Below are 26,916 nucleotides of genomic sequence, written 5' to 3'. Positions count from 1 at the left end.
ATGGACAAGGACCGGATTGGGTCTTTACTCGGGAATATGATTAAAAGTTTTTTTTTTAATTTTTAACAAAAATTAATTTTAGGCAATTTTTTTTAAATGTTATTTGTTTAATTTTTTTGACAACTCTTATAAAATGTTGTATTTTTATTTAAAAATGTTGTCTTAAAAGTTTTTATTTTGTAACATTTTGTAAATGTTGTTTTAGATATCAAAGACAACTCTTTTTATGGATAGTTAAAAATTTTGTTATTTTTGTCTTACTCAAAAACAATTCGTAAAAAATGTTGTCTTTGCCTATTTAAAATAATTTTTGTTAAATGTTGCTTCGAATAAAGGTATTCATGATAATCATACAAGGTAACATTGTTAATCATACTATAGATGGTAGCTATAGCACATAAATAAGATCACAACCTTTGATGGATGTGGTCTTCATGCTTACAAAACTCTGGCGATTCTCTCCCAGAAACCATCTTCAACACTAATTCTCACTCGGAAAAAAAAAAAGTAGGATGACTAATTAAAGTACGACCAATTAAATAAAATATTTATATAAATTCTGCTTACATTATTAAAGAACAAGATGCATTATGTTTGCGGAAAGACAACTTGTATCAAAGCCAAACAAATACATACGAAATACGAAACACATTTTACATATTGTACACAAACAACCATATTATTATGATAAAAGCAACTTAAAAAAGTGTAGGAGTGAATTCGAGAATTCGATAACTTTGGTAACTAAATTATTATGGATGCAGTGGTTCATGTATGCAAAACTCTGCTGCGATATTCTCCCAAAGCCCAAATAGGAAATATCATTCGATACGATGCATAGTTCAAGAAGCAGTTCCTAAAAAATACTCCTGTGGCATCCTGTATATATGTATTTGAAAATTATTAAAATTATGTTGATGACTGATTAGTGAATGACACAAGTATATACATTGTTTTCTGCTAAATGCTAAGAAAATAAATATAAGGAGGACTAGTTAATTAATTAATTAATTACCGGTTGAGGGAAGTCTCCATCTTCCAGTTGTAAATTGATTAGTAACTTCATTCCACGGTGTATGGGTATTGGATCAATCTCAGCCTTTTTGACACAAATAATAAATAATAAATTCTCTATCTCAATATTATATTGTTTCATATTTTTCGTTCCAAATACGGCTTAAGATTTTACTTACTTGCCCTGCGCCGATAAGGGACAACAAAGCCCACGATGTTTGAACTATATTTGCACGGTTGCCTTCTAAATTTGTATACACCTATTTGATAAAAAAAATAACCATGTTATATGAGTACAATTCTAATATAATGAAAATGGTATATTGGATATCATGACATGATATCTGTGCAAATTGTTGTAGAGATGCACTTTTGTAGTGAGATCGAAAGTAATATAGAACTAGAGAGAAAACTTGCTATTCAAGAAAATTAGAATGAAAATATATCAATTAAGTGTGTATTAAATGAGAAGACGGGTTAAAGATATAATTATTTATATATTTTTTTTAATTTATTTTTAGGAGAAGCACTTTCCTTTCAGTTTTCTTTTTATCTTCTTTTTATAGTATAATATAGTATAGATTATTCATAAGCAAAATAAAAATAATATATACCTTGTTTTGGCTTGACAAGTAACTTTCACCCCAACCACCATTAGGAAGTTGTTTTGACAACAAAAATTGACATGCTTTGCGCAATGCAGGACAGTTATGGTAGTTCTTTCCAACGCCTTTTAGTCCTTCCACAGCAAACCATGTGCCATATGTATAACAAACCCCCCAACAACCATACCTGTATATGTATCATTGTGCTTATCATCTTTAATTACTTTAAATTCTTATCATTATATTTTTATATAAAAAACGGAAAAAATTGAACACCAATACCAAGAGCCATCAGGATTCTGTGTGCTTTCAATGAAATGGATTGACTTGGAAATTGATTGATCTATTTCCTTCCTTCTGTGATTTGGGTAAAGCTCTCTGAATATAACCAATCCCAGCATTGCTGATGCTGTGCACTCTACGTACCTATCAACTCATATTTGTTAAATTAGTATATGTAAGATATTAATTGTTCCAGAATTTCTCGGGAAAAGTTAACAGAGAATATATATATTTTTGGAAAAGTCTAGGGGGCCAGCAATTTTTGTGATTGTTAGCCATCAACTAGCCATCAATGATGATTTGATGGTGTGAGATTGGTGTGAGATTTCATCAAATGGCTCACCTTCCTCTGCTGGTTACATGCTGGCCAAAATTCAATAAAACTGCTGGCCCCCTAGCATTGCTCTATATTTTTTACGATGTGTTATTTTATAATAAGTCTACATGACGACGTTTAAAGAATTCTAAAATGAATAAATAGTAAAATTCATTTTAAAAGATTAATTATTTTTTAAATTGATTTTTAAAAAAAAATAATTAAATTGTTTTTCAAATATTTTATGTTGGTCATATTAATCCTTTCGTTATTTTTATTGCTGTTGGTATTAAATTTTGCTGATATGACACGTTAAATAATACAACAATATACATTTAATGATTCTAATTAATTGCTAATACGATAAATTTGTAAAATTAGATCAAATCAATTATAAATAAAGAGATTTCAATTTCTCAAAGCTTTCTTAATTTAGAGTTAATTTAATCTAAATTCATAAATTTATTATATTAGTAGTTACAGTTTTGCTATACATCCAATTATTTTTTGCAATCAAATCCAACTAAGTTGACCCAAACTCACCAAAAATTATTTTCATCACACCGGTGTATACACAGCTCATTTCAATAATACAAAACATATCCTTCTTCATCTTCATCTCCTCCTCCTCCTCCTCCTCCTCCTCCTCCTCTTCCTCCTCCTCCTCCTCCTCCACGCACGCAAGTTTTTCTTCTTATTCTTCTCTTTCGTTATCATCATTGCCAACAATACTAACATTTTGCTAACATCTTTATTGGTTCTGATTTTCTCTAGTATCATTAATAAATAATTTTGGTTCAACTTTTAGTTTATTTCGATTCATTTGTAAATTAATTTTTATTTATTTGTGTATTAATTGAGGTTCACCTGATGTTACTGATAAGTATTGACCAAATTTTTTATTTCTTAAGTAATTTCGGTTCATTTCTTAGTTTGTTTGAAGTTCATTTGGATATAAAAAATGAGTTCAATGTGTTTGTGTTAATTGAGACTCACTTGATGTTGCTGATAAGTATTGACCAAATTTTTTAGTAAAAAAGAATGAAATTATTGATTATCACTTTATTCAATTGCATTGGATTCTACTCTATTCCATTCAATTAGTTCAGATTTGAACAAGCAATTAAAAAAACTCAATCATTAACAAAAACACATCAAATTTATTTTTAGATCCAAATAAACATCAATTAAACTAAGAAATAAACCGAAATTACTTAAGGAATAAAAATTTGGTCAATACTTATCAGTAGCATTAAGTGAACCTCAATTAACATACAAATGAACCGAAATAAATTAAGAAATAAACCAAAATTATTTAATGGTAACAGCAGAAAAAATCAGAACTAATAAAGATGTTTGTAAAATGTTAGTGCTATTGGTGATGATAATAACGAAAAAGAAAAAGAAAAAGATGTAATATTGGAGAAGGAAAAGGAGAAGGAGAAAGAGAAGGAAAAAGAGAAAGCGAAGAGAAAGAAAAAGGAGGCGCGTGATTTAAAAAATTGTTATAATAATTTGGTTAGACTTAGTTAAGTATTTTGCTTGGATGTAGAACTTTATTGTAGTAACTAATTAAAATTATGTAGTATTGAATCATATCAATAAATTTTGACATTATTAATGACAAAAAATTAATATGACAAACTTAAAATTTTTAAAAATAATTTTAACTAAAAAAGTTTTTCATATACCAATTTAAAAAATAGATAATCTTTAAAAAACGAAATTGAATTATATAATTGGCTCATAGATATGTATCAAACTTAAATCTTACTCCATTTCAATGATGACGCTCTCAAAGAATTCAGTTGGATTGAATTTCTGCATTAAATAAAATTGTTATTCAATTAAAACAAAGTCTTTAATTAATCTCGTGTCTAAATAAATGTCTTCTAAATTTTCTTACCTCTAACCATCGAAAGGCTATCCGAGGCTCCCACACGGAGTATCCACCATTACTACTCTGCAATTAAAATTCAATCAAATCACATTAAATTATTTGAATCTTTGTTGCTTTCACCAAATTATTGGCTGAACAAATTGATTTAAGTATTTAGAAAATAACGACAATCAGCAAACAAAAATTTGAAAATTGTACATAACTATTTAAAAATTTTCACATTTAAAATTCATATGGGCTAATATTTTTGTTCAAATTTATCCAAGCTAAAAAAAATTTTAATCAAATTCTTAATAACAGTTGACATTAAAAGTAAATAGAATATTTCTGATTATATTTGCTACTTTTGGATGTAAGTTTAGTTTAAATTATATAGATTATGGTAAAATTATAAGGATCAATATAATAATTAAATCAATGAAATAAAAAAATTTTATGGATTAAATTTTGCTTATTAACTATAAAAAATTAATAATAAACTTTTAGCTGTATAAATCATTTTAAAATTATAAGAAGTTACCGAATAATTAAACTAACAGAAAAAGAATGCATATACAGAAATAAAGTAATAATAATAAAGAACGTCATGATATATCGACATACTTGTAGAGAGAGAGTGACATTCACAGTATCATAGAAACATTGTTCTTCCATTTTCTCCCCAACTAGTTCAGTTGGCAATTTTGACAATAGAAGTGCAGCCTACATATAAATTTAAGGAAAATTTACATAAAATAAATGCATATTAATATATATTATTATATCATTTTAAACTAATTTTATTATATATTTATCTTCTTTTTATTAATTTAAATCATGAAAAAGAATTAAGTATTATATTTTGTATTTAAAATTTAATCCTCTTCCTACAATTTAATAGAAAAAATTTACATTCGTATATATAACTAAAAATAGTCATATTACATGTAAAAAAAGTCATCAAATAAATAATTATTTATATAAAATATATACATGCTAAAATATTAAATATATATTAAAAAGTAATTAAATAATATATATACAAATACATAAATAACTGATTTAACAACTAATTTTTTTTGTATGTATATAATAATTTTAAACAATCATGATAATATCCTAAATTCTAAATTTTAAAAAATAAAATAAAAAATATAATTTATAATAAAAGAATTAACTAATATTAACTACTTAGAATTAATATACCAACTTATTTACTATCTGCCAAATCCGCCACTTCATATGATAAGATTTTATATTTCGATAAAATTACGATATTATATTTTTGGTATGTCAGTATTTCAGTATTTGTCTGTATAAAATATTATATTATACTAATAATATTATTACGTACATATTAAAAATTAATTATTAGGTAATTATATAAATATATATTATTTAATTTATTTTTAATATTTATTTTATATTTTAATATATATTTTATATAATAATTAATTTAATGATTTATTTGTTATATATTTTTAATAAGGTTGATATTATACAACTAAGATAGGATTATATTGTTATCACGTATGACAAACAAACAAACTATATTACTATTTATTTTTAAAATATAATGCATTTAAAGATTTATATTTATCTTTTTGATAAAAAATACTAGATAAAAAAACATTTTTAACCAACCAAATTAAATCTCAACATATAAAAAAAAGAACATATAAAATTTATGAAAACAAATACATGAATTTTTCTTAACTAAAACAAAAAAGGATAAACTTTGTCGTTGAAAGGTATCAGGAACTTGTGGTGTGTGATAGAAAGAATCAAGAGGGAGAGTGAATAGTGAAGCAGAGTTTCAAGAATAGAGAAAGAGAAAAAAAAATGTGACCTGAATCTATTTTAAATGTGTAATTGGTAAAATATGTGTACAGTAAGTGAGTGAGTCATTTTATACTTATAAAAAAAGTTCTTCTAAAAGGATATGGAAGTGTTAACTTATAACTAACAACTAAACTGAATTACTAACTGCTAATTGAATTGCTAACTTCTAACTAACTTCTCTTAAACAGAAAAACTAGCTTCCTAATCTCTTTTAGCTGACTCAACAATAATGCAATAACAGCAATAGGCTTAAGACACTCCTATCATCATCTCCACTTTCTTTTCCTTCAAATTCTTCTGCAAGAACAGTACACATGAGAGTAAACTTCTGCACACTCCCTTTAGGTGCTGCTGCTAGTTCTGGTTTCTTGACTAGTTTGTTGATTACCACTCTCTATTTCAACAATATTCAGCCTGGACCTGAACTGCAAGAACTTCTCTGAAGGTATTGCTTTTGTCAGAACATCAGCTACCTAAATGATTCCTAGAATATGGCTAATTCTAACATTTTGTTGTTTACATGACCTCTTGCAAAGTGAAGGTCTATTTCAAAGTGTTTGGACTTTGAGTGAAGGATTGGATTGTCATAGTACATTAGTGGTGCTTCTCTTAAGGGATACTGTAATTCAACCATAAAATTCTTTATCCACAGTAACTCTGCTATCAGGTTAGCCAAGCTTCTATATTCTGCTTCTGTACTGGACCTCCAGCCCAATCTGAATCACTATATGTAGTGATTTGCATCGAGTTTTCTTGCTTCAGGTGCAGTCTATAGTGTCTTGTGCCACTGAGATATCTCAGAATCCTCTTTACCATTTGTCAGTAAACATCCAAAGGAGCTTGAACAAACTATGCCATTTTGTTGACACTGTAAGAGATTTCTGGCCTAGTTACTGCCAGGTACTGAAGACTTCCAATTACTGACCTTTATAGTTGAGGATTTGCAAATTGTGCCCCACCAAAAGTTGAGAATTTTATAGTTGAAGGCAATGGGGTGTAGCAGCTTGTGCAACCAATTATGCCAGCTTTCTTTAGAATTTCACCAATGTACTTTTGCTATGATAAGAGCAAACCACCAGCTTTAGCTCTTTCCACCTGAATGCCAAGGAAGTAATGAAGACTCCCATGTCTTTGAGAGCAAATTTTGCATTCAGTTGTTCAATTGCTTATTTTACCAGCTTCTCTGATTCACCTGTGATGATTATATCATCCACATACACTAGTATATAGGTCTTTATGCCATCAACATTTCTCAAGAAAACTGAGATATTAGACTTTATTGCTTGAAAGCCGATTTCACCTAATCCAGTTGCTAGCTTGTGATACCACTCTCTTGGGGCTTGTTTTAACCCATAAAGAGCCTTGTTCAGTTTGCATACTAGGGATGAATCACTAGTTTCATACCCTCTGGGTTGTTTCATGTACACTTCTTCTATCAATTCTCCTGCAGGAATGCGTTGTTCACATCTAGCTACCTTATCACCCAAGACTTTGCCAAGGCCATTGACAGAAGTAGCCTGATGGAGGTTGGTTTTACCATTGGACTATATGTCTCAATGAAGTCAAAATCAGGATTTTGTGCAAACCCTTGTGCTACTAGCCTGGCTTTATGTTTTTATAGGGACCCATCTGCATTGTACTTGATCCTAAACACCCACCTGCTTCCAGTTGCTTCTCTATTAGGGGGAAGAGTGACCAATTCCTAGGTTTTTTCCTTCATTAGCGCTTTATATTCTGTGTCCATTGCTGCTTTTCATTCGGGTATGCTGAAAGCTTGTTGTACACTCTTTGGTTCTACACTTGCTTGAAAGGCCTTTAGTTTGAACACTCCTACTTTGCTTTTGGTGACCATCAGATGTGAGTTCCTTGACACTGTTTGATTAGTTTCCAGGTCTGAAATTGGCAACACAGTTTCTATGTCATTTATTGAAATTGGGATGGGAGTTGCTGATGCTGTTGCTGGCCTCTGTTGAGGTGTAGTTGCTCTAAGGTTAGGTTGTTGTTGTGCTGTTTGGATTGAGCTTCCAGTTACTGAATTTTGTTGGATTGCATTTTTAGGAGAGTTTGCTGCTGCTGCTTCTGAAATCTGTTGAGATGAATCTGAACTGTGTTGAGTTGAAGCTGTCCTAGTGACTTCACTAAGCTTTGGAATTGTTGGAAAACTTGGAGTTGAGGTCTCTGAGTCTTGTCTGTTGCTGGCTACTTCTTTTGCTTCTTGAAAAGGGAATCTTTCTTAAAAAAACACTACATTTGGAGTTGTGATGATTTTTTCTTGTTGATTGAGGCATTTGTAGTCTTTTCAGACTGAATCATATCCAATGAAGGTGCACGGTGAGGATCTGAAATCAAGCTTGTGCTTGTTGTAAGGCCTTTGATGGGGAGAGCATAAGCACCCAAATACCTTGAGATTCTCATAGGTTGGTTTCTTTCCAAGTAACTTTTCTGTTGGTGACTGCCCTTCCAACTCAGGTGTAGGTAGTAAGTTGATTGGTTTTGCTACTGTAGCAAAGGCTTCACTCCAGAATTTTGTAGGCATTGAGGCTGCTGCTAGTAAGGTCAGTCCCATTTCAACCACATGTTTGTGTTTCCTTTCAGCTGAGCCGTTTTGTTGGTGCACATGAGGACATGAGAACCTATGTATGATTCCTCTTTCCTGCAAGATTTTAGACAAACTCATATACTCAGCAGCATTATCACTTTGTATCACCTTTAGTTTTGTGTTTAATTGCAATTCAACCATTTGTTGGAAGTGATTAAAAATTGATTTTAGTTGAGCTCTAGACTTAATGAGATAAAGCCAAGTGAACTTTAAGAATGCATCAATGAAATTCATAAAGTACCAATTTTTATTATTTCAAACATAGAGGCTGGACCCTAGATATCTGTATATACAAGTTGTAAGGGTTGTGTATACACTGTTTATGAGGTTGGAAAGGGCAATTAATGGGACTTTTCAATACAACAAGCTGGACAATCTATTTTATTACTGGCTGGAAAAGAAAAATTACAACAATTGCTCAGAACTTTTCACAAAACAATTCGGCTAGGGTGTCTTAATCTAGCATGCCATATTAGGAGACTGTTCTTGTTATTTAGAATGGTCACATGAGCTTCTGGTGGTGTGTGTACAGCAAACTTGACAAATTTATAGAGGCTTTTATCGACCTTCCCTTAAAGCACAGTTTCTTTGGTTTCCTGTTATTTAACACAATATTTATTAGCATGAAATTCAAAGAAGACTTTGTTATCATAGCGAAATTGGTGGACATTCATTAAGTTTTTCATAATTTCAGGCACAAATAGAATTTTCCTCAACTTAAATAGCCTAGAGCTCAAATCAGATTTAAAACACGAATTACCAACTAAAATGATTTGCAAACCTGATCCATCTCCAATGACAACTTGTTCACCTCCCACATATTCTTCTTTCTCAACCAAATTTTGTTCATCATGTGTCATGTGATGCGTGGCACCTGAGTCCGGATACCAGTTTGGATCCTAGATGGTGGCAATTGCAGCTAGTACTTTGCTGAAATTAGCTGCAGGCTGGCTAATCTGGTTGCTCTAATCCTCTTCATACTGATTCTCACTATACCTATACCAACATGTCTTTGCTGTGTGTCCTATTTTATCACACACTTGACATTGTGGCTTTTCATACTGTGATCTTGTATTGACGAAATTCCTTGCACCACCACCATTCGCTCTACCTTTTCCATGCTGTGCTCTTCCATATTCATTTTCTTCATTGTATTGTTCTTGCATATCTCTTCCACCACTGTATGATTCTTGCATCATTCTTCCACCAGTGTATGAATTTTTGCCTCCTCTGAACCTACTACCTCTGTCTCGGAAGCCACCTCTGAAGCCTCCTCTCATTTGCTGACTTTGTCCATATTGATAGCGCTGAGCTAAATTGGCTTGCACAAGCATTTCTTTAACTGTATTACCTTGGCTTTGATTTGAGAAGAGAAGTGATCTTCAAGCCTCTTCCAAACCTGCCATGTGTACACACATCCAACCATCCTTATTGTAAACGGTTTGCTCATTGAAGCTAATAGCCATGACTTGAGGAGTGCATCTTGCCTTTTCCACTTCTGAAACTCAGAATTTGCTGCGCGAGTTCCACCGTTCTCAGACACCAGAAACTGCTGAGGTATTCCTTCTCCTGTGATGTGATTCAGCATGTCATTACCTTCAATCGTTGACTCTGCCTGATCTTTTCACTGTAGGTAGTTGTTCTCATCTAATTTCATCGAGATTGGAGTTGCTGTGAACCCTTGCGCCATGGTGATTGAATCTTGCTGCTGAACAGGCTTCATTTTCTTGAATTTTACGGAAGTTGTGGTACCAAAGGCTCTGATACTGTGAAAGGTATCATGAACTTGTGGTGTGTGATAGAAAGAATAAAATCTAAGAGGGAGAGTGAGTAGTGAAGCAGAGTTTCGAGAACAGAGAGTAAGAAAGAATAATATGACCTGAATCCATTTCAAATGTGTAATTGGTGAAGTGAGTGTATAGTGAGTGAGTGAATGAGTCATCTTTTACTTACAAAGAAAAGTTCTTCTAGAAGAGTATGAAAGTGTTAACTTGTAATTAATTACTGAACTAAATCACTAGCTGCTAACTGAATTGCTAACTTCTAAGTTCTAACTAACTTCTCTTAAATAGAAAAATTAGCTTTTTAATCTCTTTTAGCTGATTCAGTAGTAATGCAATAACAGCAATAGACTTAAGACACTTCTATTAGTCGTGACACATCATTTATTTAGTGGAATATGGTTGAAGTTGAACTAACCTTTAGTGCTTCTCCAGTGCAATCAGAAACTTGTAAACCATTGTCACGAATTGAGAATGCCCACGCCCCTTTTGATATATGTCTATGCATTGCCTTGAAGTCACCTTTTGGATTCTCACGAATCTTTGATTAAGACGAATAATGTTATTGCTTCTGTATGGCACATATATTATATTATTCAAGTCATAAATGATTATTTATTATTACCTGTGAAGCTTTGATAAAGTCATGTGCTTTCTTAAGTACATGTCCATACTCTTCGTTCATATTACATGCAATTATTGCTTGTACCGCAAGTGCAGCATCCCACAATTGACTTCCCATAGCCTGTATATATTGAATTTAAATAATGAATCTATCATAAACGAAATGTACGTTTTTTGGCATTGTATATTTTTATTAGTTTACCGCCCAAGTATATTATTTTCAATTAGTACTAGCATATTTCTCTCGAAATAACTTTTATTATTGGCTAATTTTTTTATAAATTATGTTCTTCATCGATCCGTTTATAAAATTTGATATACTTTTATTGGTGGATTCTATATATCTATACTACGGTAATTATGATAGTTATATAAGTATTGTTAAAATTAAAATAATAATATTTTTATATTTTGATAATATTTTTTATTTTTTTATTTTACTTTTAGTAATACTTTTAAAAAAATATTGGATATACAAGAATACACTACTTTTATTATTGTGATATATAATATAATTTTGAAAATATAAATAAATACTGACTATTAAATATGTACTAATGTTTGAATTTTTAAATTTCATAACTTTGATTATTAAGATAATATGAAATAATCCAATTATTAAATGGCTGAAATTTATAAAAAGTTATTTAACGGTAAAAAATTAACAAGACTTACACTGCATTATCCATTATCTAATTATTAAGCTTCTCTCTTACAAGACCAAAATGTACTTTAATTTTTAGAAAAGGACAATATACTAACCACAATTTTTAAGCCATCTTCAGCAATCCAAAAGTAATCAGGGATTCGAGCTAAGTGAAGTTTGAATGCCTCTGAATTTGGCTCATGAGCCCAATGTGCAATCAAAGACAAAACCTTTCATTTCATTTAATAACAGTTAATTGCGTTAACCGATATTGAAACTGAAATTATATTATCATAACAATTATACTACATCTATATATATAAAAAAAAACACTTGTCATATAAGATTTCATATTTGGTGCAAAAATACCAATAAATATATTTAATGGGTAGTAATTGTTATATATATACCTTCTCAACAACTCCAATGCAAAGGTAGTGACTAATCTCATCCTCATATTTTATATGATTCATTGTGATTTTTAATGCCTTTTCTCTAAGCTTGGAAAAAGGCCAAATGTTTAGAAAACGTTCTCCAACGTGATATAAAAATCCCCAAAACATATCTTGGATGAGAGGATGTGGATAGTAGAGGTCCTCCTGAAATTACATCTCATTAATTTGGATCTCATAAATATCGTTTTATTATAAAAAATAATTTAATTTTAATGTATTAATAATATAAAATAATTATATATATATATATATATATTTAATTACGTAATATTATATCAATAAAAATAATTATTTTTTATATTAATAATATAGATAATTATCTAAAAATATAGATATAATTATTTGATTATATAAAATATTTTGCTCTACTAATGCATCAAAAGCAAACTTATAAAAACTTAGGCGACGAAAAAATCTAAACCTCCTCAGACTCAAAAAGCAATAGTAACATGTATAATCATTTTCTAATAAAGTTTTTCAAAATTTAAACTCCTAAATATTCTAGTTGTGAGTGAATATAAGTGAATTAGTTAATCTTTATTAGTTTTGATTGTTGTTATATTATAAATAATTTTATTATATATGTTGTATTATTTTATTATCTAATATAAGTGCTACAATTACAATGTATGAATTTTAGTTTTACTTTTGTATTTCAAATTTTTTTTTCTAATTCTATTTTCTGCATTAGTGAATGAGAACACTCTCATACCTCCAATTCTTTATCTATCTCAATTGTTGTTATGATATCCAGAACTTGAGATCCTACTTCTTTTCAAATTCTAATTTCTCTTTTATTTTCTTTCAATTTTTGTCCCAATTTTATCCTAAGTTTGCCCTAATTTTCTTTTCTCTTGCCTTTGTTCTTCCCCCTTTTTTTTTCTTTATTGATTTCTTCAATTTGTGTTCCATAATGTCAATTACTCTATTAGAATCTTCAACCAAGAGATCGATCTCCCCAATTTTTGAGAAGTTGGACCACAACAATTATAATACATGGAGATACCAAGATTTGTTTACAATTCAAAGTTTAAGTCTTGAAGACCACTTGTACCAAAGCAAGATTCCACAACAATACGAAGAAGATGCCGCCAAGAAGATTAAAACAGAAACTGAAGCCTTCAAACAATGGAGGTTAGATGATCTTACTCTATCAACTTGGGTTCTTGATCAGTCATAAAGTCCTTCAAGAACAAGATCCTTCAGTGTCATCAATTTTATAAAATTTGAAATGCACTTAATGACTATTTTACTGAGACCTTTGTCACAAAAATTCAAAGGTTAAAAGCTCAACTGAAATCAATAAGAAAAACTAGATCAATACCAGATTATCTCTAAAAAACTCAAGATCTTGTTGACGTTCTACAATCCATTGGATATCAAATTCAACAAGATAACCATATCTCAGCAATTCTTAATGGTTTATCTGAGGAGTATAGCTTCTTTATTACTTCTGTAATGTCAAAATGATCAACCTACAATGTGCCTGAAGTTGAGTCTTTCCTCAAAGCCTATGACGATATGTTGGAAAGATACAAGAAACTACAAGGTGGCATCCCCATGACAAATCTGGCACAAGCATCATCATCACCATATACCATTCAATCTCAGAGAGGCTCTTTTATTCGAAGAGGAAGAAGGAGAATATTTTGAAGAGGAGGTCATTTTTCTAACCAAAATAATCGACATCAGTATCAACTTTGTGGTCGCTAAGGCCATGTGGTTCAAACTTGTTTCTATAGATTCGATCCTAACTTTCAATCTTATGGAAATAGCTCATAATCACCACAATCAACATTTCCTTACTCTAACACACAACCACCACCACCATCATCACAGTTCCATCAACCAAGAGCTTATTTCTCAAATTCTCAAAATTATCAAGAATCTATATGGTACCTAGATTCAGGAGCAAGTCACTATGTCACACCAGATTCACTCAACTTGATGAATTCCAGCTCTTCAATTTCAGATTATGATCAATTATTTGTAGGTAATGGCCAAGATACGAAAATTCTAGCTCAAGAAACTTCAATTCTTTGTGATAAAGACAGTAAAATCATGTTTTTTTAAACAAATTACTTCACATGTTCCTGAAATCACATATAATTTATTACGTGTATCTTAATTTGCTTTAGATAACCATGTTTATTTTGAATTTTGGCCTTATGATTGTATTGTGTGTGATCAGAACTCTCAAGAAATTTTTTTCCAAGACAAAGCTAGAAATGGCATGTACTCTTTTAAAAATTTATTTGTTCATGTGCCTAATAAGTCCTTAATGCATAGTTCTTTGAATAATTATGTTTCTTGTAAGTATAGCATTATAAATTCTTCTATTAAAAAAGTATTTGTAGTTCAAATCAACAAAAATGTAACTTTTGACCTTTGGCATAAACGCCTGGATCACAGTTTAATAAAAACTGTACTTTCTGTCTTGAAAACATGTGGAGTTCTTATTCAATTTAATTCTAATTTTGTTCAAATATGTGAATATTATGCTATGAAAAAAATACATCAGTTACCTTTTACAAAATCTGAAGTCTATAAAGCACCATTAGACTTTGTTTTGTTGATATTTAGGGACCTAAAAATGGATATACTATATCTTATTTGTGGATGCTCATACAAAATATATAATTATTTTCTTACTAACTCATAAATCTCAGTCATTACAAGCATTGAAAAATAATAAAGTGTTTATGGAAACTCAAATAGAATTGAAGATTAAGGCTTTGCAAATTGATAGAGGTATAAAATTCATGTCACACTCCTTCACTCAATTTTTAACTGAATATGGTATTATGCATAGAATCTCATGTCTTTATACACATCAACAACAAAGTAGTATAGAGAGAAGACATAGGTATACAACTGAAGTAAGATTGTCACTTTTGGCTACTGTTGCATTACTAATGTTATTTTGGAAAGACTCTTTTACATCAGTAGTATGTATCATCAATATATTACCAAATTTTGCATTAGAAAATAAATCACCTTTTGAAACTTTATTTGAAAAATTACCAGATTATAAGGACTTTAAAATATTTGGATGTACTTTCTTTCTTTATTTAAGATTTTTTAACAAAGTAAAGTTTGCATTCAAATCAGAAAAATGCTTATTTCTTGGCTATGATAGTAACTACAAGGGTTATAAGTGCATGACTAAAGATGAAAAAATTCACTATTCGAGACATGTGATATTTGATGAAACTGAATTTTCTTACAATTCTCTATTTTACAATAAAAATATAGTAGTAAACCAAGATATAGTTAAAGATCTGCCAGCTTTTATATTCAACATTTCACCCAAGACTTCTAACCATTTCCAAACTCCACCTCTTCTAAATATCTCAGATTCTCCCTCATTGATTACTTGCCTTGACACTCAAATTACTGAGCATACCTCTTCTAATACTAGCCTCAATCAGAATCCTTTCATCCCAATTTCAAGCCTTAAAATTTGTCTACCTTTTGAAAATATTACAAATACTAGTTCTACTACATCTTCTAATACTCACAATATGCTCACAAGATAAAAAACCAGAAACAATAGACCTCAAGTATTAGCTATAACTTTAGTAGAACCTTATGATTTGATTAACAATAACCCAAAAAATATTAAACAAGATTTTCAGTGTTTACACTGAAAAAATACAATGGATGCTGAAATTCAGGCTTTAGTAAGATGTAACACCTGGAATTTAGTTGAACCACCAAAGTATAAAACTGTTATTGATTCTAAATGGGTATTTGCTATAAAAAGAGATCTATTAGACAACATCATCAGGTACAAAGTCAAGTTAGTTGCAAAGAATTTTTTGCAAGTTGAAGGCACAAATTATAGCCAAGTATACAGTCCAGTTGTGAGACCTACTACTGTGAGAATTATAATTACTATAACTCTATCATGTGGATGGACACTAAGGCAATTTGATTTTGATAATGCCTTTCTAAATAGTATTATTGAAGAAGAGGTATACATGTCTCCACCAGCAGATTATCAATTTGAGAATGCATCACAAGTTTGTAAGTTGAACAAAGCAATTTATGGATTAAAGCAAGTTCCAAGAGGTTGGTTCAATACATTGACTGCTACGTTATTACAGTTTGGTTTCACCAAAATCAAAAGTGATATTTCATTGTTTGTTAAACACACTAATACATCTACCACCTTTATCTTAGCCTATGTAGATGACATTGTTGTCACTGGAAGTGATACTGGTGAAATAAACAAACTTATCTCTGATCTCAATAAAATCTTTTCGCTTAAAGATCTTGAAAAATTTAGTTATTTTCTTGGGTTAGAATTCTCTTATTTAACAGATGGATCTATTCTAATTTCTTAACAAAAGTATGCTCGAGAACTGTTACAAAAAGCTAAAATAGACACTGCAAATTCAATGCCTATCCTTATGATCTCAGCTTTGAAGCTTACATCAAACGGTTTTGAGCATTTTCAGGATCCAAAATTGTATAGAGAGATTGTTGAATCACTTCAATATTTGACTTTTTTTAAGATCAAATCTTGCTTTTTCTGTGAACAAGGTCTCTCAATACATGCACTTTCTAACAATAGAGCATTGAAAAGCTGTCAAATGCATCCTCAGATATATTGCAGGTATAATATTAGCAGGCATTGAATTTTAAAAATGTACTAACTTGAGATTACTTGCATTCACAAATGCAGACTGGGCAGAGGATTTGAAGGACAGGAAATCCATAAACCTCGCTAAAATCGATGAATGATTAGTCAATAAATTGAATTTTAATTAAAAAAATTAAAAAAATGCAAAACCAATATCAAATAGGATAGAGATTTTCAAAACTTTGATAGTAATTTCAAAAAATTCGACCCAAAATTGGACCGAACGGACCGAATCGAAAAAACTGGACCCGAAATGAGCCCAAGGCCCAATTCAGCCCAACCCATATAATCTCTTTCACCCCGTTTCAGCCACAAACCATCTGATTTCATTTGGAAAGAAGGGAGACACGGTGAGGAGAAGAGAGAAAGAACATAAACTTAGGTTGAACTTCAAACCAAGATAACTTTCGATCCGGAGCTCCGATTGACGAGTCGTTTGCGACAACACATTCGTCTCGGAGTCCTCTTTAATTCTATCTAACAAAAAGGTATCTCTCTCTCAAATTAGTTCCCAGTATTTTGTTTCCCCTTTATGTGTGAAATTGGCTTGAGCTTTGAGTGATTTTGATGATTTTGGTAGTTTAGGTATAATCTAACATTGGATAATTATTAGATTATACTCCAATTATCAATGGGTAAGGTGAGAAAATCATAGCTCTATCTAATTTCTGAATTTGGGTAATAGATATTGAGTTGGTATATATATGTTGTATATTTGTATTAGGTGGTGTGTTTGTAAGTGGAATTTGATGTTGTGGACATTGGAGGCCTTGGATTGGTGTCAAGTCTTAATGATCTTATGAATTGAGGATCTGTGAGCATGGCTTAAGTGTTGCTTTGGACAATAAATAAAAGCGGCCAAGGTATAGTTTAAGTTTTGTGCATCTAATATATAAAGTTGTGTGAAAACTTAGGTTAGAGTATTATAGGATAGGTTGAAATGGTTTGATATGTTAAATGGCTAGTATTTGTGAAGTTGATGAATAAATTGATATGGTATAGTGTTGAGTAATTAATAATGAAAATTAAATGTATGTATGTGTATATGCTTGTATGTTGGTGAGGAATGAAGCGTGATGATTTTGGCAAGTAATGGTTGGTTGAGATAGTGAATGGTATAGTAAAGACTTGTTGGTATTGATTTGATAATTAGTATTGTAATGAGGACTAAAAATTTTCATGAAAATGGTAAGATTGAGTATGTGTAGTAATATGTGGTTTGTGTCTAGATTAGTAAATTGGGTGAAATATGTTGTTATTGAGCTAAAGTTGTTGGAATTATTGTGTTATGGTAAAGGGTTGATTATGTTGATGGTTGTGGTATGTTAAAGTAGGCGGAGAAGAGGTTTGAAAGGAAAATGTGTTTTTGTGGTTTTGATAACGAAATGGATTTTTGATGAACTTTGGGAATCCAAAACTTGCTCTTCAAATTTTTGATGGAAATGTGGTTTGTTTCAAATGAAAGATGGTTTTGCAAACTTTTGAACGATATCAATTTTGTGAAAAATAGAATTTTGTAGAGAAAGTTATGGACGACGAAAGTTTGGTGTATAAAACTGTGTTGCAGGGTACCAAAAACTGGTTTGTATCAGCTTTCTGGGCATTCTGCCAAATTTGGGAAAACGTTTAAACATGCGTACGCGTGGCCTACGCGTACGCGTGGTGTGGCATTTTAACGATGCATACGCGAGTAGCCATGCATGCGCGCAGTGACGGACCCAGAAAAATTTAGTTGTGGGGGCAAAAAAATAATAAAATTTAGATATAGATATATTTTTTTGGTTCTTCATAATATTCAATAAGTTAAGAACTAATCTATCATGACTTTGAGTTTCATTTAAGAGGGCCAATAAGTTGCTACACACACGAAATGAAATTCAAACTCCCAACACTTATTTAAGCGGACAATTAAACTAATCACTCGACTAACCCAAATTTGTTTAGACATATTTAAAATTTTAAATTAGAACTATCTATACATATTGATAAGAATTAAAAACATACATACAATCACTTATTATATTATTTAAAATAATAAAAAGATAATTTCACACAGTATAATATTTAAAATAATAAAAAAATAATTTATAATGATTTTTTTTATTTTTAACATAACTAAATATTATTTTTTTATATATGTTCTTAACAATTATTTTATTTTTTATTATCTCATATTTAATTATAAAATCTACTTATTATAGTTTTTATAGTATACATAAATCTTTTATCCAAAATAATTACTATAATCAATACCATTTTAATAATAAATATTAATAGAGTATATTAATATATAGATAATATATTTTTTTATGTTAAATATTTTTTAAAAAATTACTAATAATTTAAGTTGTATTTAATTAAAAAATTAAATGTTAATTTAATTATTAACTAATTAACTAATATAATAAAATTAATTATTACAATTTTTTGAGTTTATTTATTTTTTATTTTTATTCTAAATCAAATTTAATAATATAATTATTATTAAATATTAAGTTTAACAAAATATTTTTTAATATAAAACACACAAAAAAATTATTTACATTTTATTTTGGATAAATATAATATAATATAAGGCATATATATATTAAGTACGTATTAGTTTTTTTTTTTTTTTAAACTCTGTGGGGGTAAATGTCCCCTCCTCCTTCAATGTAGGTCCGTCTCTGCGTGCGCGTGAGCTCATGATCATGCGTACGCATGACTCATGCGTAGGCGCGACGTGTTATTCACACCATGCGTGCGCGTGGCCTATGCACACGCGTGGCCTATACACACACGTGACCACTGCTTGCTGCAAAATCAGATTTTGGCTCTTTTGAACCAAATTTTCACTTCTAAACCTCCATTTTTCTTGCTTTTAGACTTAGGGTATAGTACTAAGTCCAGTAGCTAATTGAAGCCAGGATAATAAGATAACTTGAGGATGAGTAAGAGATAAAATGATGAGTTATGTGAAGGAGATGAGAAGGTTAAATGAAGTTTAACACCACTACTTGATAAATGATTATATATTGATTATGAAAATAAAATGGCTTATGAAGGATGATATTTGAGATACGAGTTTTCCTGGGTGAGAACCGTGGCTTGCCACCACGTGTTCCAGGTTGAATCTCGATACTCTGTTGACCCTATGTCGTAAGGGTGACTGGGCACGTATAAATTCTCGGGCACGTATAAATTCTTGGGAAACTTATGTATATATGTAAATATTCTCCGGCCAGTCTTGGCTTCACAGGCTGGATTAGGAGCTAGTTCCACTGTATTCTTGGCCCTCTTTTCCCCTTTTGCTTATTCTCATCTCTAACTCTTAAGGTTTCTTAGCACGTAAGTAATTCCGTTTTCTGAGTGTTGCGTTTTTTTTTCATTTCGCAATTTTGCTTTACCCATTTTTTAAGGCTCTTAGTATACTATAACCTGTTATACAATATTATGTACATTTTATTTTAGAGATCGTAATACCACACCACTTCTGTTTTACATCCTAGGTGTAAAGCTCTGTGTGGTAGGGTGTTACAAAATCAATTACTGGCTATTGTGTATACTTAGAAAGCAATTTGGTATCATGGATCTGGAGAAGCAATAAACAAGCCAAAGTTAGTCGTAATAGCACTGAGGCAAAATATAGGAGCATGGCAGCATCTCAGTTAGAACTAGTGCTTATACAGTAGCTTCTAAAGGAGCTTCGAATTCCACAACTAATGGCACCTACTATTTACTGTGATAATCAAAGTGCTTGCTCATTAGCTGCTAACCCGGTCCTTCATATTAGATGCAAACATATGAAAATAATTGACTTTCACTGCTTAAGAGAGATAGTAAGTCAAAAGCAACTCTATGTCCTCTATATATTTTCTATAGATCAGATTGGGAATATTTTCACCAAACTTCTCTCATCAACTCTATTTCACAAATTTTGAGACAAACTTAGAATGACTCTTTAACCCACTGCTAAGTTTGAGAGGGCCTGTGAGTGAATTAGTTAGTCTCTATTGATTTTGATTATTGTTACACTATAGATAATTTCACTATATATGTTGTATTATTCTATTATCTAGTACAGATGCTATAACCACAATATATGAGTTTCAGTTTCACGTTCATATCTCAAGTCTTCTTTTCTAATTCTATTTTCTATATCAGTGAATAAGAACACTCTCATACTTCTAATTCTTTACTCTATCTCAATTGTTGTTACTAGTAAAATTTGTCCAATTGTTTGACACTTCATTAAATTTATACATTTTCATCCCGTTCACCATGAATATGATGGTAAATTTATATCCAAAAGAATGTTTTATAGGGTAGTAGATTATATATGACCTTAAAACCTATGTTTTAAATTAAGCAAAAGTGAGCAAAACTAAAATATAAACAATCAAGTAATTAATAATTTTTGAATAACGATAAATAACCAACTTATTTCAACTAACATCGGCTAATCTTTTAAAATTATCGTGTTTATCTTAATTTTTAAATTTTAAATTATAAATTTTTAACCTTAAATTTTAAATTATAAATCTAAGCACTAAAATTGACTAATTCTAATTAACTAAAATTAATTATCTAGCTATATTTTTTCAAATAAAAAAATATAAGAAACTAACTTTTAGTTAATCATCATTAGTCAATTTTAATATTTAGATTTATCATTTAGAATTTAAGATTAAATTTTTTTTTATTTAAGGTCTCAAATTTAAAATAAATAAAATAATTTTTTAAAAAATATTTAATGTTTGTTGGAAAAAAAAGTTAATTACATACCATTATTAATCAGAAGAAAATAAAAAGAAATTAAATTAAAGTTTGTATATTGACCTTAGCAATAGTATTTCTGGCTTTATTCCAGTTGATTTGATCATAAGGTTGGATGTACATTTCTTCTCTTAAAGATTTGATTAAGTCAGTGATGGGAGCCACAAATTTCTTGCCATATACGTATGATAAGGGCAAGTAAACCAATCGACAATAGCTCATCATGTAACCTATTATCATATAAGGAAGTACTGGTCTTAGCAATAATGGTTATGCCAAAAAGAAATTATAGAAACTCAAAATTTTAATTAATCTTGAACGAACCTGCATGGATAGGGCTAGATTTGGGTAAGCCATAACTCTGGTGGAAATGGATTGGAACCTGACCATTCATAAACTCCAAGCACCTTCCACCAAATCAATTAAGTATACTAAATTATTAATCAACTAATGCTAGCAAGGATATTAAAATTAATCACAAAAATCAACTATCAATATAAAATATATATTAAAATATAAAATACATAATAAAAATAGGAAAAACAACTATTTGTACTCATGAACTTTACGGACGCGGACAAAAATATCCATTAAAGAGGAAACTAGTATTGTATCCATAAAAAATAGATTCCATACGATAAAAGTACCCAAATCCTAAATTTATGTTGACTTTTTAATAAAATTCCAGAATTACCCCATCTTTTATCTTGATCCCCTCCTCTCTTCAACCAATCGGATTCCAAAAATCCCTCCTTTCACCGGAACCACCCACATGCCATATGTCCCAACGCCACCGCAAGCCACACCAACTATCATGGGAGCTGAGAGAAAATGGCTTTTCACGCTGGCGGTGTTCCTCACTTTTATAGTTCTGATAATGTCTTCCTTCTCTTCCTTTAGCTCCCCAAAGACTTTTCCTTCCCTTGTTCAGCATGGTTCTCCTTACCCTCCTTCTTTTACGTACTTTATCTCTGGCGGACACCAAAATAAGGATCAGATCTTGCGGTTGATGCTGGCAGTTTATCACCCAAGGAATCGGTACCTCCTTCATCTTGGAAGGGACGCCGGAGATGGCGAGAGGCTAGCCCTTGTCTCCGCTGTGATGGCGGTGCCAGCTATTCAGGCTTTTGGAAACGTTGATGTGGTTAGAAATGCTGATTGGATCACGTACTTGGGTTCATTCAATGTTGCCCTCACACTGCGTGCTGCTGCCATCATGTTGAAATTGGATTTTGGTTGGAATTGGTTCATCACTTTGAGTGCACGTGATTATCCTCTCATCACTCAGGATGGTACGCCAAATTTTTTGTTATGAGATTTGGGAAAGAAGAGAGGAGGGGATGAAGATAAATGATGGGGTAATTTTGGAATTTTATTAAAAAGTCAACATAAATTTAGGATTTGGGTACTTTTGTCGTACGAAATCCATCTTTTATGAATACAACGTTAGTTTCCTTTTTTAGTGGATACTTTTATCAGCGTTTACAAAGTTCATGAGTATAAATAATTGTTTTTTCAATCAAAATAAGATAAACTATACATATATTTATACACAAATATATAATGACTAATTTTACACTACAACAAAAATTATTAAAAAGGTTTATTTAACATATATATATTTTTTGGCAATTATATATTTGCTATTATTACTATTTATTATAATGATAATTATAATTTTTTTATCGCCATTAAAAAAAGTCTTTATTAGTAATTATATAATTACTGCTAAAATCTTTATCAGCAAAAATATAAAAAACCAATATTTAATTAATAATAAATATATTAGCAACTATTTCTATTGTTACTAAAAGTAATTTTTTTAATAATGTAATAATTGGTTTTTGGTATCCAAATCATATTTTTTGTTATATTAACATGCATGTATATATGTGTTCATTTGTCTAGTAACTATACTAAATTATTAATATTAATATTAATATTAATATTAACATGCAGGTATATATATATATTTATTACATTCCTCATTAATTGATTAATGTCTTAATTAATAAGTAATAATATCTTTACCGAAACCCAAAACTTTCCCCACGATGGAATAGCCACTAATCCACCGTGGTCAAGTATCCACTTTCTGGCTTTGGCCATTGGCTTGTCTTCATGATCTTCAAGTTTTTCTCCAAGTATTCTCAATGCAATGTAACTCAATCCTGATCCAAACATTGTACTGTGACCCAAAATATGGAATCCCCAGCCACCATCTTCGTTCTGTCTCACCATATATATTCAAAGCATCAATAACTAATTAATAATAATTGCGAGATAATTAAGGATATTCTCCCTATTTTGTGTCACTTTTGTTTGAATATAATTGACTTTGTTGGATAATATATCAAGATTTGGAGAGATTGTATAGAGACAAGATGAAATAACAATAAGATTGGGCTCATATTTGAATATATATATATATATATATATATATATATATATATATATATATATATATATATATATATATATATATATATAATGGTTGCATAGTAAAGTAAAGATTAAACTTTTTTTTTGAGAACTATATATTAGGTCAATGAAAAAGTATAGAAGCCAATTTTTGAAAAATTATATTTTAAGTTTATAATTTAAATTTTTAAATTAAGTATTTATTATTTAACGTCTAGAATTTAATATAAATAAAATAATTTTTAAAAAATTAGTTGTTATTATTAACGATAAAAATGGACTCTTTATCGTTATTTTTTTTAGGGCTGTACACAGATCGGATCAGATCATATATAACCTATAATTCTATTTGATCTACACTGCATTTATTGGATCGGATAGGATACGATATCAGAATATTTTTTAAGTTGGATCCGATGCGGATCGGATCGGATATCGAGTATATCCGCATAATTCAAAACAAAATGTTTTAAGGCCCTTTTGGCTCTAAAAAATTTATTTTTTCACCTATTTAAGCCTATTTATTCCTAAAATATTATTAATAAAAGTTTTCTTGAATAACAAAAAAAATAATAACACAAGATCTAAATTTAATTGTTCTAAGTTAAAGTATAATATAAAAAATTAAAAATAAAATATCATAAAATTCATAAAACAACACACTAAAATTAATATCACACTAGCGTTTACTTTCTTAAACTATGTTATTTATATAAGACGTGGAGATATGCGAATCTCTAGATCGGATCTGCGGATATCACTGACAAATCCGCATTCCGATCCGATCATAGTGCGAATTGAATCCGATTCGATCCGATGACTCTGCGGATCGGATTATATCCATAAAATTCGGATTGAATGTGGATAATTACTATAAATATGCAGATATTATTCGATCCATGTGCAACCCTAATTCTTTTGATAAATATATTTAAAAAAGGTATAGTAAATTGTTTACCTGGTGGTTATACAAATAGCGAATAATTTCCTTCTTATGTTCTGCTCCTAAAACAACATCTAAGTGTCCTGTAATGTATAGTATCATTACCTGCACCACATACATTTATTTTATCCACAATTAACATTAGTGATTAATATATTTCTTTTTATTTTTCTTATGATAATTCTTTTTTACTAAAATTTGAACTCTAAATTTTTTGAGTATAAAATTTTTTATATTATATTATAAAATTATTTTTTAAAAAATTTAAATTAATAAAAAATAATATAAATAATTAAATCTATAACAATTTCATGAACAATAATCAAATTCCTGATGTTATTAGTATTGAGTTCCCTTTGAATATATAATAAAAGTATACAATTAATTACAATAATTATTAATATTTCCGATATTTTAAATAATGGGCATAATTAGGCTCACCAAGGGTTGAATGAAAAACAAAGGGCAAGCAAACTCAGCAGGCCAGTGACCTTGATGTGATTGAATGGATGAAGAGAAAGTGAGAGCTCTTCTCATTGTTGTAAGCAATGCTTCTTCTGTTATCTTCTCTTCTTCTCCCACTTTCACTGCTTCTGGTATTGCTCCACATTTGTTCTCCTTTCTTAGCTGCATGTGTGCGAGTTAATTTATTACTTATAACAGAAAAAGAAAAAAAAATGGTTAACTTTTTAATTTAAAAATACATAAGGTTTTGAATACTCATTAAAAATATAAAAATATTTTTTTAAAATATACGATATTTTAATTTTTCGCCCAAAATATATAAGAACAAATGAATTTTCTGAAAAAACTTAGATATCTCGCGTTTTAGAAAGTAAAAGACGATTTTATATTTTTAATTAGTCAATAATCAATTTGCCTTTGAGATAAAAAAGTTATAAACTTATTTATCATTTACTCTACTTAAATTTTAAGGTTAACTTTTTTTGTGGGACAAATTTATCTGTGAACTTTATTTTTCAACAATTTTAATGTTACCTACATTATATTAGTATTTTTATAACAAAAGACTTTAGAATTTTATTTTTATTATAAAATATATATATATATATATATATATATATATATATATATATATATATATATATATAAACAGAAAGAAAAAATAGGCAAAATTTGATACTTCAAACCCTCAAAAAAGAGATTCGTGCCAGAAGAATGTGGTAGAAATGTAATAATTTGTGTTTCTTCATATTTGTTTTAATATTTTGAATAATTAATTTTATGATAATAATAATTAAATGTGCCGATAAGGATAACTCTCTCCTAATAATTGTAACTGGGAATGCTGTTGTAACTTGCATTGTTAAAATTAGGTAAAACTTTGAAAATTGATATGTGTAAATTTTTTTTATTAAAATGTCCAATTTTAAAATTTTTAAAAATTGATTTGAATAATTATTTTAAAAAGTATTTATAAAATCAATATAACTTAACAAAAATTATCCAACAGAGTTCAGGGTATATTTTTTTGTTTTAACAATAAAAAATAAGCTAAATTTGACATGTTTTTTAAATAATGAATTAGATAGCTACATACATGTCACAGTTAGTTCTCATACCATCTACGCCTATTGACTGATTTGAGTAGAAAATTCAAATCCAGTTTTGGAATTTTTATTTTTTTTGGTTTGAGTTGTTTCATTTTTGAAAAGTAAAGCTAAGAAATTAATATTAAATAATATAATAATTTTGGATACATTAATTTTAATTTTTTTATTTTTAGGGTATTGTGAAAAAAGAATGTTAGTTTTAGATATATACAATAATAAGAATAAAATTTGTGTTCTTTAACAATTTTAGATGTGTTATACATTTGATTTAAGGAAAAAAAAAACAAAAGAAAAACCTGCATCCTCGTTAATAGGTCAGAGCTCTGTTTGATGGAAAAACGATTTTTTGTGAAGTGTTCACGAAGGATTTCAAGATGAGCACGTTCTTGTGGTGTTCCTGCATTTGGATCAAACTCCCAATGTTGTCTTCCTATGAAGTTGTTGGCTGAAATCAAGTCCTTTCCTCCTTCCCCAATCTTCAACTTCCACATCCTTCACTTCAATCAACTTCTCTCCTTCCCCTTTGGTTAGC

The 26,916-nt window shown here is 29.7% G+C and overlaps 2 pseudogenes; one reads left to right on the top strand and one right to left on the bottom strand.

The window, feature by feature from the left end:
* Positions 1 to 638: 638 nt before the first annotated feature.
* Positions 639 to 26,916, bottom strand: LOC112801985 (lupeol synthase-like; annotated as a pseudogene).
* On the top strand, positions 22,278 to 22,761 carry LOC112801984 (uncharacterized; annotated as a pseudogene).

The sequence above is a fragment of the Arachis hypogaea genome, chromosome 5 (assembly GCF_003086295.3).
Source record: "Arachis hypogaea cultivar Tifrunner chromosome 5, arahy.Tifrunner.gnm2.J5K5, whole genome shotgun sequence".
NCBI lineage: Eukaryota > Viridiplantae > Streptophyta > Magnoliopsida > Fabales > Fabaceae > Arachis > Arachis hypogaea.
Note: the sequence above shows the minus strand (reverse complement) of the source record. Positions and strands in the feature narration are given on the sequence as shown.